At 39.5% G+C, this 18,630-nt stretch overlaps 1 protein-coding gene across 1 annotated transcript in view; it reads right to left on the bottom strand.

Moving 5' to 3' along the window:
- The window catches only part of LOC310891952 (uncharacterized protein), an 86,943-nt gene that overhangs the window by 13,446 nt on the left and 54,867 nt on the right, over nucleotides 1-18,630 (bottom strand). Inside the window, exons 2-3 of the mRNA XM_083819446.1 lie at nucleotides 9,217-9,278; nucleotides 7,641-7,815 (exon numbers count right to left, since the gene is read on the bottom strand). The gene's annotated coding sequence lies outside the window, so the exon portion shown is untranslated. The remainder of the gene's footprint in view (nucleotides 1-7,640; nucleotides 7,816-9,216; nucleotides 9,279-18,630) is intronic.

An 18,630-nucleotide genomic window follows, 5' to 3' on the forward strand; every position in this document is an offset into this window, starting at 1 on the left:
GATGGGAAGAACCTTGTTTTGCTTGCTTGCTTGCTTGTTTGTGCAGCTTTTGCTTTACTTAGTAAACTGTCTTTATCTCAACTAATAAATTCTCCCACTTTTACGTTTTGGATTCTCTCCCCCCTCATACCTGGGGAGAGTGAGTGGGCATCTGTGTGGTGCTGAGCCGCCTGCTAGGTTAAGCAACAGCAAGGAGTTAAAAGAATGCACATAATATATCACATGATAATATTCTAACATTCAGTGAAGTGTTTTTATCCAGTGATTACTTAACTTATTTTTAGTCATATGACTAAATTAAACACATGAATTTGAAGGCATCAATCACTAAAATGATTGTATTGTAGTTAAGGATGAAAAAAAAAAAGAGAGAACAGAAAGATGATAAGTGTTTTTAATTAGACATTTTAAATCACTTCTCACAGTGAGGAAATAAGTTCTCTGTGATTATGCTTTCTGACTTTCAGTGTTTCTTTTGAAACTTAACTGGTTATTAGAAAATAAAGGCCAAATATATGTGGATGCTTTAGAAATGAAGTGTTGCTATTGTTAAATAAACAATGCCATTATTTGCAGTAGTAAATAACCCTCTTCATGTCTGGACTTCATCTACTGCACAAAGTAGTTCTCTGAGATTTTTTTTTCTGTTTGTTTTGGGGAAAATATATTAATACATATTTAATAGCTCTTGTCTTCCATCACTGTGGAGAATAGTCAGACGTGTCAGTGTCACTGATAAGCACCAGCCTTAGGGAAAAGGGAGTTGAGCAGCTTGTTCTTGTTTATCTTTTATACTAACTTTGTGGATGGAGGTCCACAGGCTTGGTATAAGAGACTGCTGAAGGAGGGAATCTTGTGTTTGTGGGATGGCCCAGTTTTGGTGGCAAAACAGAATATTTAAGGCCACAAAGCCTGGTATGAAACCTTTTGCTTCATTATTTATAAAACAAATATTAAAGTTCACATCCCTGAATATGATAATCACAGAATCACAGAATCACAGAATTGTAGGGGTTGGAAGGGACCTCGAGAGATCATTGGGTCCAACACCCCTGCCAAAGCAGGTTCCCTAGATCAGGTTGCCCAGGTAGGCGTTCAGACAGGCCTTGAGTATCTCCACAGAAGGAAACTCCACAACCTCCCTGGGCAGCCTGTTCCAGTGCTCTGTCACCCTCACTGTGAAGAAGTTCTTTTTCATGTTAGTGCGGAACTTCCTATGATCCATTTTGTGGCCATTGCCCCTTGTTCTGTCCCCACAAACCACTGAAAAGAGGTTGGCCAAATCCCACTGTCTCCCACACTTAAGATATTTGTAAACATTTATAAGATCCCATTGATAAGATCTCAGTCTTCTCTTCTCAAGGCTGAACAGACCCAGGTCTCTCAGTCTTTCCTCACAGGGAAGATGCTCCAGGCCCCATATCATCTTTGTGGCCCTCTGCTGGACTCTTTCCAGGAGATCCCTGTCTTTTTTTACTGAGGAGCCCAGAACTGGACACAGTACTCCAGGTGAGACCTGACCAGGGCAGAGTAGAGGGAGAGTAGAGAGAGATCACCTCCCTTGACCTGCTGGCCATGCTCCTTTTTATGCACGCTAGGATCCTTTTGGCCTTCTTGGCCACCAGGGCACACTGCTGGCTCATGGTCAACCTCTCATCCACCAGGACCCCCAGGTCCTTCTCAGAGCTCCTCTCCAGCAGGTCATCCCCCAGCCTGTACTGATACATGTGGTTGTTCCTTCCCAGGTGCAGGACTCTACACTTAATGAGCTTAATGAAATACTTGCTAAAAATGTATGACTACAGTACTCAAATCTTCATCCAAATCATGCTAAACATCACCCCAGGGAACAGATGTTAGTATACAAAAAAGCGTTAGGAGTTAGTGTAAAATGTTAGTGTTAGGAAAAAAAAAAAAAGTGGGGTGGTAGGAAGTAAGAAGAAATTGGAGACCTAAAAGAAGCAGTCAATGGGCTGTTCTCCTCTACCACGACAAGATGACAGGGACACCTTCTTGATAAGCTCTGTGTCTTCACCTTTTGGTGAGGAATACCCTGGACAGCATTTTGCTAGCACTATTATCATATATACATATGTATCATATATACACTTACTGCGCTATTGCAGTAAGTGTATTTATCAATGGCAATTCCAAATCTGTTATATCTGTTACCTTATTAAATACACTCAACTTTGTGAAACTGTCTCGGTGACAGCCCTTTGCAGGGCTCTGGAACAGGAAAACACCTGACTCTGATACGTCCCCTTTAACATCACAATCATGTACCCTTTATCCATTGTAGAAACTGTAAGATGTTTAAAAATGAACCACAAGGAAACAAAAGCTAAACAAAACAAACAAATAAACAAACAAACAAAAGGACCTAAATCTCTCATTTAAGAATCATAACTCTGTGGAACTTAAAATGACTTGTATATTCTGTTCCAGTGAAATTGCAGAAAATTGCTGACTTTACAGATGCATACTGCATATACATATACATACTGCAATACGGTCCTGTTTGCTTGTTTGTTTTTACTCAAGTGCCTGTCCTTTCTGAAATTTGTTTTCTGAGTTTTATTACTGCAATTGGAACCAGGATCAATACAGTGTGGCAAAGACTTTGGCAATGTTTCATTTACATTCTAGTTCAGCCTGGGATTTGAGAAACACCACAGACATTATATAGAGGAGACAGATTCATGAATGTTGTATTCAACATTCTTTCAAGACAGTTGAAGTGGAAAGCACGATAAACTTAGTTTTGAAACAAACAAACAAACAAACACACAACAAATTAGCCTTAAGGAAAAATAAAGCAACAGCTTTTGAAATGTTAGGATTCACCCAGTCAATCCTTTCACTATATAGATAACTAGGAGTTGGATGAATTACTTATTTCTTAATATTTCTTATTATTACATATTATTTCGTATTATTACTTATTTAACATTTCTGCTTAATAAGATTTCATGAACTCTCAGTCATTATACACATTCTACAGCTGGTACTTCTTATCCCCTTTGAACATTTTCTTTTTCTTTTTAACACTTTGATACATGATAAGTGGCATATACGTATACATATACATGTTCCCCTGGTTTCATGTATTTTTAAATTTGTCTCTGTTAAAATGAAACTTTGCAGCAGCCACAAGAAAAAATATATAAACTTGTCCTATGTTCATATTATAACAGCAATATGTTGCTCTGTGTACATAGATCAGCTTCCTCATCTTTGTGTATAGCATGAACCAGAATAATAACAACATTTTTCTTTTTTACTATTTGAACTTAATTGAAAATCTTTCTTACATTTACATTTTATTCAGAAACCTGAAAAAGCATGGCAAGTTGTAACATGACAAGTTGTAACAGGACAAGTTACTTTGGTTTCTAAACAGTATACACTTCCCTCAATGCAATTCTCCTAATCTGAATTTGATTTCTGTTATCCTTTTACTAACTTGCAGCACTGAACAGCAATATTCAGATTAAGAAATCCTACATGAACTTCCCTATTAGCATATAGGTTTTCCCTATAGTCATTTAAGATAAGTCAGACCCTATTCCAATATACATGGAAGTAATGATCTGGATTTTTACTCCAAGTTTACATAAAGTATCAGAAACAGCATTTCCACTTCTACTCCCCCCCACACCTCCCTTATATAGATATGCATACATATCTATATAGCTGTGTTTATAAGCCAAACATTAAATTACAGTAGCTTCTTCATTCTTAGTACGTACAATGAAACAGCAGCAACATTCATTTAATTTACATTAAATCACTGTCAAGATCTACTTTTGTTAAGATAGAAGACAGTGATGGAATAGAATGAAGAATTAGATTTTTTTTTCTAAAACACTCAAAATGATCCATATTTTAATTCCCATCCTTTCCCACCTTCTGTGCACACTTCTAATAGGAATTGGGAAAATGAGTTTTTTATTTGTTTGTTTGTTTGTTTGTTTTTTCCCAACTGTCCTATACCTATAGATTCTATTCTTATGTCTTTTTCTACAGTAGAATCTTTTAGTTTTCTGAAATTCTGTATATAATTGCATCATCATGTTAAATATATATATATATATATTTCCTTCAACTATTTTCTTCTCAAAGGTAACATTAATCCATATCTTTTAAAATATAACAAAACCTGGATAATGTCACCCTTCAAATCTGCAGACAGAAAGCAAGGATTCTTATTACTAGTGCTTTACTCTTCATGTGAAATATCTTGAAGGATAATTAAAACCTATTATCATAAATGACAAAGACCAAGTGACAACTTACAAGGGTGAGCTTCTGATGTGCGTTTTATTGTTATCACTTTGTTGAGTCATGTTCAAAGCATGGTAATTCACAGTAATTTTGCTACTGATTAATGTCAAAATTTGAGAGGATATACTTTATTAATAACTACTCTAAACAATGGTTGTCTTCATATCAGAATGCTGTTAAATTCACATTGAGTTTCATCTTACTTTCTAAGAATTTTAGTCTATGAAATATATATAATAATGTAATATATATCAAAGATATTTGGAATCTTATCAATTTATAGTAATCTAAAAGTTCAATACTTTAGTTGCCCACATCCAGGTAGCTAATCCATTTTTGATGAATCTGAGATACCAGTGTGGGATTAGATGATACCACACAAAATCAACAGGTTAGTAATATCCATCTGGAGTGGCAAAGGAAGATCAGTATCTTAAATAGCTTTAAACAACTATATGTGTACACATGAATCAAATCACTTTGTCTTATTTACTGTAGTTTTGTTTCCGTGTATTTCCACGTAAGTGTTAATGATCATCTCTTAATATCTTGAATATTCAATAGCTTAAAATTATTTGGCAAAGAATTGTCTAAAATGGTTAATATATCCCACAGTTTTTGGTATCAAAAGCTTTACTGTATGAGTGTACAGTTCTTTAAATTCCTAACATCCTATTTTCTGTATGCCCATAACTGCCCTGGAATGGACACCTCGAAAACAGCAATGGTCAACTTGTTTTTAAAGATAGCAGTTGATGACAGCATTATATGAAAGGTTAATGATTACAGAATATATTTAGGAAGTGACAGACTTCTGTTTATTGAATCTTTCTCCATATTTTGGAATTCTACAAACTTTGTTTAGGAGTGAAAACAACATAATTTATCTCCTCAAATTAATCAAATTCACTGTAGATCCAATAATTGCTTTATGTGTGATTACCATTTATAGTCCTAAAACTGTAGTTCTAAGAATCATAATTCAAGCATTTACATCATTACTCCTGTCATGAGAAGCTGGTGGTGATACCCAAATCTCATGATTCTTTTTGTGTACTACCCTGATGACCATTTAGACATGAATACGTGTGGCAGGAGAGAAGGCGATCCAACCAATTGCCATTCTGTGAAAAATGTGTTATTTATGGTGAAAAAATAGTTTTAGATGTCAAAATTAGTAGTACTCCTAGAAAATGTAATCCAATTAGGCAGACAATATGGGACTCAAGTATCATGTAGAAAAGAAACGCCTACTAAACACCATGAAAATATCTGAAATCAAGTGATTTGAAGGTCAAACTCTTTGCTGCTTTTGCTAAGAATTATAAGATAGAATTTCTTGAAAAAAAAAACACACCATGAAACAAAACAAACAAACAAACAAAAAAACTACAACAAACCCACAATGTTTTGAGAAATCTGACTCATTCTACAAACATCAAATCTCATATTCAGTTTCTTTAATATGTATATATAATCAAAAAGCATATGAAAGCATGCATAAATATGTAACTTGATAATGCTACTCATTAGCTTTTTTGCAGAGGATATAACAAACATGACATCAATATCAGGCTCACCCAGCTTTCATATGCTGGGAAAACTTCTTCTAAGAACACCCCTTGTACTATAAATAGTTCATTAATAAATTATATAAAATAAGCCTGTAGCATTAGATTTCTTTAGTAACAAGGTGGTTTGACTTAATGAAAATGAGCAATCACATTTTGGTTATTGCTGAGGTTAATGTAAAATGAATTCATGCATTATTATGCAAATAAAATTGTACAACAAGCATATGTGAGGTTTCCATGTAACATGAAAGATCCATTAGGTGTTAATTAAGACTTCTGTGGATTGAAACAACAACATATACACATTTAAGCACTGAATATATTGAAGCAAAGGGATTCATTGAAGCACATCTTCAGTAATTTTGTTCTCAATCCCTCCTAATATTTGCAGCCACTATGCCAACTAAATAGATCTTTTGTTGAATACATCAGAACACCTGCAGGCCTTTGATAAAAAAGCTAATGGAATTCAGAAAAAAAATGTTAGCTCTGTGAAGAACTTGCATGTATAAGGAAAGAAGTGACCTTTTAGCCCTTCACATATCAGAGGCTGTAGTAACGTGTTCTTTACCACACAGGAACAATAAACATCTGTAAATTATTCTTTTACTATTATTATTATTTTATTATTATTTTGCTATAACTCCACAGCAACTCTTTTCAGGCTAAATATAAAGGATGGCCATTTTCAGATGTGCTAAAACAGAATAATAAACATTTCTATACATTGTTTGACTCTTGTTACCAAAAATAGAATAAAAAATTCTAAAACAGATTTATAGTGTAGGGATAAGTTGTTGTAATGTCTGACAACAGGAAAAGAGGGTAAATATATTGTTTTTGTTTTTGTAAAACACCCAATTTGTCAATGACTATGTGCTCAGCAAAAAAGCCAAAACAAAAAAAAAAAAAACACCACCACCAACAGAAAAAAAAATAAATTACTCTCTAAGTATCATTTCATTATAGAAATATATGTAAACTATGTCTCATTGAAACAAAAGGATGCAATATTTATGTATTTTAAATTATGACAAATTTACTTTTGGTTTCACTGGAGGAAAGTATAATCAAAACAGTGAAAGTGCCCTAACACTGGAATTGTTTAGATGTATAAGTCCTCATCCAAGAAAGATTTTAACTTCTTTATAGTCAAAAATAAAGAAACAAAGAAATAGGTGACTCTGAGGCATGATTTATCTGGCCTGCTTTAGACAATCATTTTTGAATGTAATCAACTGCACCCTAGAAGTGCCTGTTGCTCATCATTAACTGTAAGAGGAGGCTACTAGTGAAGATCATACAGTTTCCACACAACAGGTGTTTAAATTTAAGTGAGATGAATCCTACACTCACGTATACTAGAACTAACAACTTGCTCTGGGAGTATTCTTAAGAATATAAAGAGGTGCTTAGCCTTGACTTAGACATGTGGAAGAATGAATATCATTTCTCTGCCTTCTCAATTCTCATTTCAGCTTTAGCCCCTTCTTAGGATGGAGAGAAAAACAGGTCATTGCTTGACTGTTGCATGCTAGGAAATAGAGTGGGAAAAGGTGAGGAAAACCCTGAACATAGAATTGAGAGTAGAATGAAGCAGGTCCAAAAAAGCTGGGAAAACATTTCCTGATTTGCCGTTCTGAAACAAAGGACACTAGGATAGCGGGATTGAAAGGACCAGTATGGAATGAAAGGGCCAGTCAAATCTGGCAAATCAACAGATGGTTACAGGGCTGTTGCCACAGACAGGGGTTTGGCTACTTAGATGATAGAACTCACCTTGAGAAACCTCGTCTGCTGGGGACTGATGGGGTCCACCTGTCAGAGAATGGGAAGAACATCATAGGCTTGCCATAGTTGCTGAAGAGGGCTTTAAACTGAAGTTGCCAGGGGAAGGTCAGTCCATCCCTCTCCTCCCAGTGTGATGCTAGTGTCAGTGATATATGCCCAAAGCCTGGAGAAGGGATATGGGTTAGCAGAAGAATACCTGAAGAATAGCACAAAGAAATTCCAGCCACTCCAGCCAGTAAGCCAGTTTCATCAGGGTCCCAGCTTAAATGTCTCTATGCTAATGCATGCAGTATGAGGAATAAACACAAGGAATCAGCAATGTATACCCGCCTGCAGAGCTATGACCTCATTGGCATTACAGAGACATGGTGGGATGGCTCCCATGACTGGACTGTTGGGATGGAAGTGTTATAAGCGAGACCACGCAATTTTCTGGTCTATCAAAGATAATTTATTAATTAAGTAAGCAGGTACAAGCAAAACAGCGCTGGGCGGCTGGGGAGTCTCCGCTCCACCACAGCACACAACTTTCCCTTTTCAGTGTCGCCGTTTTATAGCATCCAAGTTTCGGCTTGTCAGGACTTGTTGAACCTTCTGAAGCTGCGCAGTTCGTTGTTGGGGGTCGTTGTTTTTCTTTCAATGATCATAAGTTGTGCTCATGTTCAAGGGGGAGGGTGGTGAAGCGGCAAACAGTATTTCACAGAGTCTTTGTTTTACCTAGGATGTATATCCAACACCCCCTCCCCACTATCTACTTCCTTAGTCTTCCCCCTTAACAAGGTCGTAAATTGCAAAACCTTATCTTCTCAGCAGATTCTCTGAATTCCTTTTAAAGACAATGAACAAACACCCACTAATTTATCACAGAAGGATACAGCTTCTTTAGGATGGAAAGACAAGGTAGATGAAGAGGGGGCATCACCCTCTATGTCAATGAGCAGCTGGAGTGCATGGAGCTTTGCCTGGGGATGGATGAGGAGCCAACTGAGAATTTATGGGTCAAGATTAAAGGGAGGGCAGGGACAGGTGACATTATAGTGAGGGTCTGCTACAGGCCACCTGATCAGGGAGACCAAGCAGATGGGGTCCTCTATAGACAGATAAAATAAGTCTCATGTTCACAAGCCCTGGTCCTCATGGGGAGCCTCAACTATGCTGATATCTGCTGGAGGGTCAGCAGAGCAGGGCATAGGCAATCCAGGGGAATGCCCAAGAAAGCTGGTTAATATTCAAAGATTACCTCCTCCAAACTCAGGAGAGAGACATCCCAACAAAGAGGAAGTCAGACAAAAGCACCAGGAGGCCTGAATGGATGAACAAGGAGTTCCTGGAACTCCTTGCCAGGATGAAGTCAAAGTTGTAGTGAAATATATCTTTAATGGCTTTTCTGGACCACTGGAAGTGAATAATGTATATAAGTACATTGGCTGTCCTGTGCAATGCAATGAAGTCCCATTACAAAATGATATGAAATCAGGTGGATCTAAAACAAGCAAACAACACAAAGGGAGAAACAAACAAGCAAACAAAAAATTACAACACTGCAACATCTGAAAACCTTTACCTCATTTGACTGTCGGTCCTTCCATGAGTGATCTAGCTTCTCTATAGTCAAGAATCTTCTGCCTGTAAGCCACAGATTAATAGTTTCAATGATAAACAGAATTATTTTGTCATCTTTAATTCAGATGTAGATTTGTGTAAAAAAATCAAAATCAAGTCCAATATCTGACGTCTGGCATGATCAAGAGACCAATGGCAACTGATCCAAAAGCTTGTCTAAGAATATGCATATCTATCTGTATCATGGAATAAATACTTAGTTTTAATCTGATGTTGAGTTCCCATGCATGTTTTTTAAATTCAGTGGTTTAAAATTGATACAGATTGTACTCAAAATTAAATTAAAAAGGATCCCTCTATGCCTCCCTTACTTAGCTCTGCTTTCCTCTCAGAAATATGCAATAATCTGGAAACTGATATGCTTTTTGCCTTGGGCATTATAACTTGTTGCTTTATTTAGAACCAGTCTGCACACTATTACTTTTACTAAATACATGATGAATTTAAAAGTAAACATAGTGGATTTTTTTTTTTGTCAGAGACTCCCTGTCATTGATTCTACTTCATCACCAAAACTTTAATTGATGCCTGTCAGAATATGCAACATTACAAAATTAGAATTCAAGCTGAGCTTTTGCAATAATTTACTGATTTCATGAAAAAAATGAAATCCAATCAAAGAAAAAAATAAATGTTAGATTCTAGGCACTGGACTGGAGCCAGCTAGCTGCATTACTGAGGTGACACTAAAGATCCCAGTGGGAAGGTGCTCAGTGAACAGCAATAAAACAGCCTTTGTAAGCTAATTCCCAGAGCAACAGTAGCCTGACACTGCCCAACAGCAAAGTCAAAGAAGGGGATAAAAATGAGTGTAACAGATTCAGCATATTATTACTGTCCTGCAGAAAATGAGGGGCATTTTAATAGGAGTTATAAGTGAAAGAATATACCTTTTCTTCTGCTATTTTTAGACGTGTTTTAAGGAAAGCACTAATAAACTCCACACCTCATGTGAGCGAGTACTGAAATTATAGGGGCATGGTGATTTTGCAGTGTCATTCCTAGTAATATTTGCTGTCATGTGATTGAGGACAGACAATAGAGTAAAGGTGACTTATTCTGTATGGGTGTCTGTCTCTCATCTAAGTACTGGATTTTTCTTTTTTTTGGCCAATCTCAGCTGTGCATGCCAAATGTTTTGATCTATTTTCTCTCAATGAAGCACTCTCAGTCAATTACAATTAGATGTTTCTCCCTAGATTCTTTTTTTTTTTTTCAATAAGACTTAATCATTTTCAAGGAAGATTTAATTATCCATTTTCTTTCCAAGAGAATAAATCTATTTTCTTGAAGTTTAGCTACATTAAGGCATTGTGATTTAAAGAAAAAAGTGTAATACAGTTTGCATACCAATCTGAAATAGAACGGAGAGCAATGTTTGCTGATGATGTAATAATCTGCTTTAAAAGTGAACTAAGGACAGATTGTGAACCCTTTCTCTGTGAGTCATGTTTACTAAGATTGCCAGTGTACATGAAGAAGTCCAGATTTTCAAAAAACTTTATAAACCAAAAAGGAATTTAAAGGAAGGGCCCTTTGAACCACTGAGTGCAAGTGAACAGATATCACAGAATGGTTAAGAGGTTGGAAGAAACCTCTGAAGGTTATCTGGTCCAAACACCCTGTTCAATAAGAGACTCCTAGAGCAGGTTGCCTAGCACCATATTCAGCCAGCTTTTGAAGATCTCCAAGAAGACGCCAGAGCCTCTCTGGTTCCAGTGCTTGGTCACCCTCACAATAAAGGACTGTTTCCTGATGTTTAGACAGAACCTTTTGTGTTCCAGTGTGTGCCCATTATCTCTTGTCCTAGCATTGGGCACCAATGAAAAAATATATGGCTCCATCCTCTTTTCACCCTTCCTTCAGATATTTGCACACATTGATAAGTTACCTTCTTTATATACATCTTTCTATATACCAGCCGTATCATGCTATTTTTTAAAAATATATTATTTATTTATTGTGAAAAGCTGTTCTAGAACCTCACTACTGTGATGAATTACTCCTATGATTTTCCGGATTCCTATACTCAGCTTGATCTTAAGGTGACTCCTTTGATACAAAAAAAAAAAAAAAAAAAAAAAAAAAAGCAAAAGGCTTTTCTCTGGGCTCTGTTGAAGTCTGTTCAAGTTCCCCTGAAGTGTTCCCCTGAAGGACAGCAGTCCTTTTGAAGGGCATGTGAACAGTTCACATTAGCTCTCAGCCTATCTCGTTTAACCTCCTTTTTGCACGAAAGATTTTTCATTCCCTAATGTAGTAGCCCTTCTTTATACTTCTTCCAGTAAGTGGACTCTTATTTTTCACCTTCTGGTAAATGTATCTTTCTTATTTTTCGATCATTTTAGAATAGGAATTAGATACAAGATAGATCTTTCAGTGTAGTATTATGTTACAAGTGTACTTTGGGGGCGCTGTTGTTGAGCATGAATTATACTGTTGTTTGTATAGAAAGTGTATTGCTTTCAGCTCAGGGATGATCTGTGCAATTATTACCAACTTGAAAGCAATAAAGTAATTTTAGTCTGTTAAGTTCAGATGAATATATCTTTATAGAGAGTTATACAGAAAGGAGCTTGAAAATCTCTTTTGTTTTAGAATCTGTAGAGTGCTGTCAGTCCCCCACTTTAAATATACGGGATATCAGAGTTTTAAAACTGTTGAAATGTTTCCAATTTACATTTATCTAACTCTAATGATTTCTAAGTACATACAATTTAGAGTTAAGTTTGCAGAAGGATCATAATTTGAAAATGAACATTAGCAACATAAAATGAAAAAAAAAAACAACAGCAACAACAACAACAAAAAATATTTTAATATTAATTAAAACAAGAGAAAATGTAAAAGCAAAATAAGGGATGACAGATATTCCTTTTGGATAGAAATGTGCCATAGGACAAGTATGAGGAATTATGGTGAGTTAGCCTTTGTCAATAACCAAACTCCCACCCAGCTGCTCAATCACTTCCCCTTGTCATCAGGACAGTGGGAGAAAATAAGATGAGAAAGCTCATGGTTCAAGACAGAGACAGGGAGCTTGCTAATTACTGTTGCAGGTGAAACAGACTCAGATTAGGAAAATTAAAAATTTATTGCCAATTAAAATAGTGAGAAACAAAAAGGTGTTAAAACAGCACATTTCCTCTCTCCTTTCCCAGTCTCAGCATGACTTCCAACTCCTCTACCCCTGACTGGTGCAGGGAGAATGGCGTTGGGGTCAGTACACTGTGGTTCCTCTCTGCCACTTCTTTTTCTTTACTCCTGTGTGAGTTCCTCCATGGTTGCAGTTCCTTCAGAAATATACCTCCACTTTGGCATAGGGCTGCAGCAGATCATCTACTCCAGTGCCATGGATCACCTTCGCTTTCTCTGTCCTTGGTGTTCACTCTGTTTCTTACTCGTTTTCTGCTGTTCCTCATTTTTGTCTGTGTAGTGTTTTCTGCCCTTTCTTAAATACGTTTTCCTCCATCTTGTCTTCTGGGACAAGCCATGCTATAAGTCAGGGCTGTTAGAGTTGGTTGCTACCACTGTGTCCAGCATGGGGCAGCCCTAGCCTTCCCTCACAGAAGGCTCTCTGCAGCACCCTGCTACTAAAACATGGACACTTACACTCAGCACAAGAATTCATACTAGATTGTTTTTCTCTCTTAAAAAAAACGAAAATAAAATAAAAAAAAATCTCTCTCTCTTCTGGCCCCAAATATCGCTACCAATTAAGGGTTTTTGTTTGTTTGTTTGTTTGTTTTGTGTGTGAAGTATAAGATGTTAGGCTTAAGTATGCCTTTAAATACTTGATTCCAGAAAAAATTACCAAAATAACCTAGTAATTCCAATTGTTTCTCACCAAAAGATTGATATGAAGCAACATTTTAAAGTACCATTGTAAGCTTGTCTTAAAACTGCCACCTACTTAAAGAATGAATGCTAATTATAGACTTAAGTGGGGTGTACACAGAAAGCAATAGGTTTGCTCACTTCTTCCTACAGGAAAATCCACAGAAGTAGCTCAGAGAATAAAAAAGGAAACTTTATGTCCAATTAATTAACAATAAACCAATTGCAGCTCGATAGGCACAAGCCAGACCCCAGCACGCTACAGTGATTTGTGTCACTTTGGAACTGCCAGAGTCATGACACCTTTTTTTCAAGCATTCTGCTAGCTTTTTAGGATTTCACAGTTGTTCAGGGGTGAATGTCCAAAACACTGGAGGTGACCACTGCTCTAGAAACCTGCCCATATCCTCCCACACTCCCTGCCACTCGCAACTATCCCGCCTCAAGACAGATCTCCGGATGAGATTCCTAAGTAGTTGTTTAACCCTCAACAAAACCTGAAGCGCATTCAGGAGACATAACAACAAGAGCAGGCTGGTCTGAGTATCCCAAGGATATTCAACATCTCGGAGAACCACCGTAACTAGCTCGGGGGATAAGAGGGTGGTGGTGAAGGAGAAAGGGAGAGTGAACAGGTAGGGAAACATGTCTTCCCCTGTCCCCTTCACAGATTGGCTCCCTAACGAAAACAGGCAATAGGTGTAATTGCTAATAGTTTCCGAGATATGGGTTCCAAAGTATAGAGTCGACGTCAGTGCTGAGTACAAATACCAGGTTAAAGTCGTGACCAGATATTTCATCATTTCATAAGCCATTGCTACACCGCACAGTACCATAACAATCTTAAACCAGGGCCCGGAAAGGATAAACAGTGCAACAAGGGAGCACATACAGAAAGTAACGCACTATAAAACTCAATTTGGAATACAGGTACAGCAGACTGGAGATTAAGGCAATCAACGTCGTGACTAGCAACTATTAAGCAGGTCCAATACTTATACCAATTTTAGTTTAACACACTCTGGTCAAATTTGTCGATATCTCAACCCTTCGAGCCCCACGTTGGGCGCCAAAAGGGCTGTTGTGGTTTAACCCGGCTGGCAGCTAAACACCACACAGCCGTTTGCTCACCCTCCTCCCTCCCTCTCTGGGATGGGGGAGAGAAACGGGAAAGTGAAGCCTGTGAGTTGAGATAAAGACAGTTTATTAAGACAGGAATATAATAATAACAATAATAATAATAATAGTGATAATGATAATAGTATTAACAATAATAACGTGTAAGAAAACAAGTGATGCACAATGCAATTGCTCACCACCCGCTGACCGATGCCCAGCCTATCCCCAAGCAGCCGGCCCCCCACCCCGGCCAGCCACCCCTATATATTGTTTAGCATGACGTCAGATGGTATGGAATACCCCTTTGGCCAGTTTGGGTCAGCTGTCCTGGGTCTGTCCCCTCCCAGCTCCTGCTACACCCCCAGCCTGCTCGCTGGCAGGACAGAGCAAGAAGCCGAAAAGTCCTTGGCCTGGTGTAAACACTGCTCTGCAACAATTAAAACATCAGCATGTTATCAGCGCTCTTCTCATCCTAATTCAAAACATAGCACCCTACCAGCTACTATGAGGGAAAATTAACTCTGTCCTAACTGGAACCAGGGCACTAAGTACACATACACCTTGGTCAAAACTAATGCCAACTTTCCTCTAGAGATTATATAGCCAGATGTATCAGAATTACAAAATGAAATGAGGAGCTAGTGAGAGGAAATCTGACTCAGGAGCAAAAGGAGCAGATCTCAGGTTTTGGATAAAGCTCTGTGACTATATCTGAATTCTATGTGAGGCTACTGCTGCATTTAAAACAGCAATGAAACAGAGACAAAGGGGCAGAACCTCACAGCTCCACCTTCTGGTAAAGTTTAGTCTTCAGCTGAGCTCCAATAGATCAGATAGCCTCCTTCAAGGTATCTCACAAGACAAGAACCTTTTTGAGGAGATGATTTCAAGCTCACATAGACTTGAATAGAATTCATACAGTTTGTATGCACAAAATACCTAAAGTAGCTTTCTGCTTTCAGCTTTTGAGGCAAATGCTCTAGAAACTGTTTAAATGATTGGACACAGCTCCTCTCTCTTTGCCCTGATTCTGTTAAGTGTTTGTTCTTAGACAGCAGTTGAACATACTGCTTGGTCTTGGAAGGAGTCTGAACTGATTTGTTGGGTACTTCTGTGACAAGTTGTATGTCATCATTCATTTTTACAACAATTTAATGATTTATATTTAAGGAAGATGGCCAAACATCTATTTGGTTATGTGAGGCAGAAATTTTTAGGAGCTTTGTCTGAACATTTCAAGTAAGTGTAATTGCTTACTTCTAACATTGGAATCTGAGACCACATTTTCAGGAATAAGTGCCTGCAATTAATCTCCTAAATTTGTATTAAAGAATGTAAAGAGTTGGCCTGAACTCCAAAAATTCTAAGTAATCAAAATAATAAATTGTAAGCTTCTAGTAGTTGAAAATATTAGTTTATTTTACATGTGTAGACAGAGGAAACTGCATCTATATGTGTAAATTCCTCTAGTCCACATCTTAGAGAGATGGGTTTATAAATCTTCTGGAGGAGGGAAGGGGGGAAGGAGAAAAAAAAAAAAAAAAAGTACTTAATAGCAAACTTAATTTACTCAAAATATATTTTTGTTTCTCTATTTTTTCCTATATTTTACCCTTCTACATTATTTATAATTTATTCATATTTTGCTTTTGTTATTTTAGTGAATAATTCCACTGTATTAATATAACACATTTATATATAAATATTAACACAACTATATACTATATCGTTAAGCAAGGTAGCAAGGTGAAGAGTGTGGCTGTCTCCTCCAGCTGTCATGGCTCGGGACTGCTCCTGCCCAGCCACTGGGGCCTAGCCCAGTGCATGGAGACCTGGGGTCTCTGCCCAGGCAGGAAGATGTGGCTGCTGCTTTCCCCTTTGCAAATTCAACAAGGAGCAAAGCTGAGCACATATCCCAGAAATGCACAGAAACACAGAGACAGAGACAGGACACTTACAAGACCAACCACAAAGGCTGCCCTGGTCAAGGGCTGTCTTCAACAGCACTTGCACACAGTATTCACATAAACATAGACAGACAGCTGAACTGCCTTCCCCCTCTCCAGATGGTAGAGAGAGAAGTTCACTAGTGCAGGCGCACACAGAGCACTCTAGATTCACAAGCACACATGCATTCGCATATCCCTCAAGTACTGATATAGCCCCTCTGTCCATCCAGCATGACTGCCCAGATCCCTCAAGTACTGGCATGGCCCCTTGTTCCATGCAGCAACCCCCAGCCAGATCCTGGTCCCCTTACCCAATTCACAGGTCATCTTCACCAGCTGGTGCAGCTTGAAGTTTGCTACAAACATGTAGCACGTATACACTCATCCCTCAAGCACACCACATTTGCAAGTCCCTCTGTTAGTACCCAGTATGTATTAGGTTTACATGGCAAGGTTTTTGGAGCAGGAGTGCTGCAGTTGTGGCCTCTGTGAGAAGAGTCCAGAAGCTGTCCCATGTTACATATGAGCAAGCTCCAGCCAGCTCCAAAGGGGCCTGCCACTGTCCAGAGCTGAGCAAGTAAGTTCATTTGTTTGTGCCTCTGTGAGAGCAGATTTCAGAAAGGAAAAAAAAAATGCTGTGTAACAGCAGCTGAGAGAGAAATGAGTAAGAACCAGACCTGCAGACCCCAAGGTCAGTGCAGAAGGAGGGCAGGAGGTGCTCCAAGCACGCAGCACAAGTTCCCCTGTGGCCTGTGGAGAGGCCCCTGGTGGAGCAGGCTGTCCCCCTGCAGCCCATGGGTCCCACATGGAGCAGATCTCCACGCTGCAGCCCGTGGAGGAGCCCCCGGTGGAGCAGGTGGATGTGGCCTGGAGGAGGCTGCGGCCCATGGAGAGCCCCCGCAGGAGCAGGCCCCGGGCCGGAGCTGCAGCCCGTGGAGAGGAGCCCACGCAGGAGCAGGGGTCTGGGGGGAGCTGCTGCTCGTGGGGGACCCGTGCTGGAGCAGTTTGCTCCTGGGGGATGAACCCTGTGGTACGGAGCCATGTGGGAGCAGTTCTTGAAGAGCTGCTGCCTGTGGGCAGCCCCCGCAGGCTCAGTTCGGGAAGGATGGCATTCCGTGGGAGGGACCCCACGTGGAGCAGGGGCAGAGAGTGACCGTGAAGGGGTGTCAGAGATGAAGTGTTAGGGACTCACAGCAGCCCCCATTACCTGTTCCCCTGCACCACTTGGGGTGGGGGGGTGGGGGGGTGGGGGTAGAAGAGAGTGAATGGAGGGAAGGTGTTTTTAGTTTGTTCTTAGTTTCTCACTGTTCTAGTGTGCTAGTGATAGGCAACATGTTATATTAACCTTCCTATGCTGAGTCTGTCTTGCTCGTGACTATAACTGTTGAGTGATCTCCCTGCCCCCATTAGCCCTTTCCATTGTATTTTCTGCCCCTTTCCCTTTGAGGAAGGGGAGAAAGAAAGCACTTGTGTTGGAATTCAGCTGCCTAGCTGGGTAAACCACCACAGCATACCAGCATGGACCCTCTACCCCCTAGGCCTGAAGCTCTTGCTACTTGACAGGTAGTCCAGCTTAAAGTTTGCTAGCAAATACATGTGTACAAGCCACACACACAGTATTTGGGGAAGATGCAGACAGATGCTGCCCCTAGCAGCTGGCATCAGGCACATGGGCTGTGACCCGTGTTCCCACTCCAGATACTGGTGCAGAGCCCTGCTTTTGCCTCATTCATGACAATCACAGAATCATAGAATCAATAAGGTTCGAAAAGACCTCCAAGATCATCTGGTCCAACTGTCCCCCTACCACCACTATTACCCAGAGCAGTTGAACAGCAGCTGAACTGGGCCTGTGCTGGAAGCTGTTGACGTGACCCCCAAGTAGCTGGTCTTGTGAACACACACTGATTCAACCCCAGTGGCTGAGAGTAGAAAACGCCACTCAGCTCAGTAGCTGATGTGAGGAACCCACTCTCTCCAGTACCTGGTACCACAAGCTAGAGGGGCTTACAGCCCTGGTCTGACTCCAGCATTTGGCATCCAGACCACTCACACCAGTCCCCCAGTACTGGTGGGCTGGCACACCAGGCCCCAAATCTGTGGAACCCTCCTAGGTCCAGAGAGGGCCCTCTAACTATTGATACTTAGATCCCCACTTGCTCCAGCAGCTGGCAACACAGGCTAGCAGTGGCAACTCCCCCGGCCTGACTGCAGTAGCTGGCACCAACCTTCACTCACACATATATTGGTCTTGCCAGCAGCTGGTGTGTAGTCTTTGCAGCACACATATGCATGGAAGAGAGAGTTCATGAAAAGATTTCTTGAAAAAATATGAGAGGATGGGACAGACTGCAGTGATCAGATGCAGGGATCGTCCTGATGAGCATACTATTATACCTTTTGTATATACAAGCCTTTTATATTTTTTATACCCTTTTCTACCAACCTCCCTC

This window comes from Anser anser, assembly GCF_964211835.1.
Source record: "Anser anser genome assembly, chromosome: 1".
Taxonomy (NCBI): Eukaryota; Metazoa; Chordata; class Aves; order Anseriformes; family Anatidae; genus Anser; species Anser anser.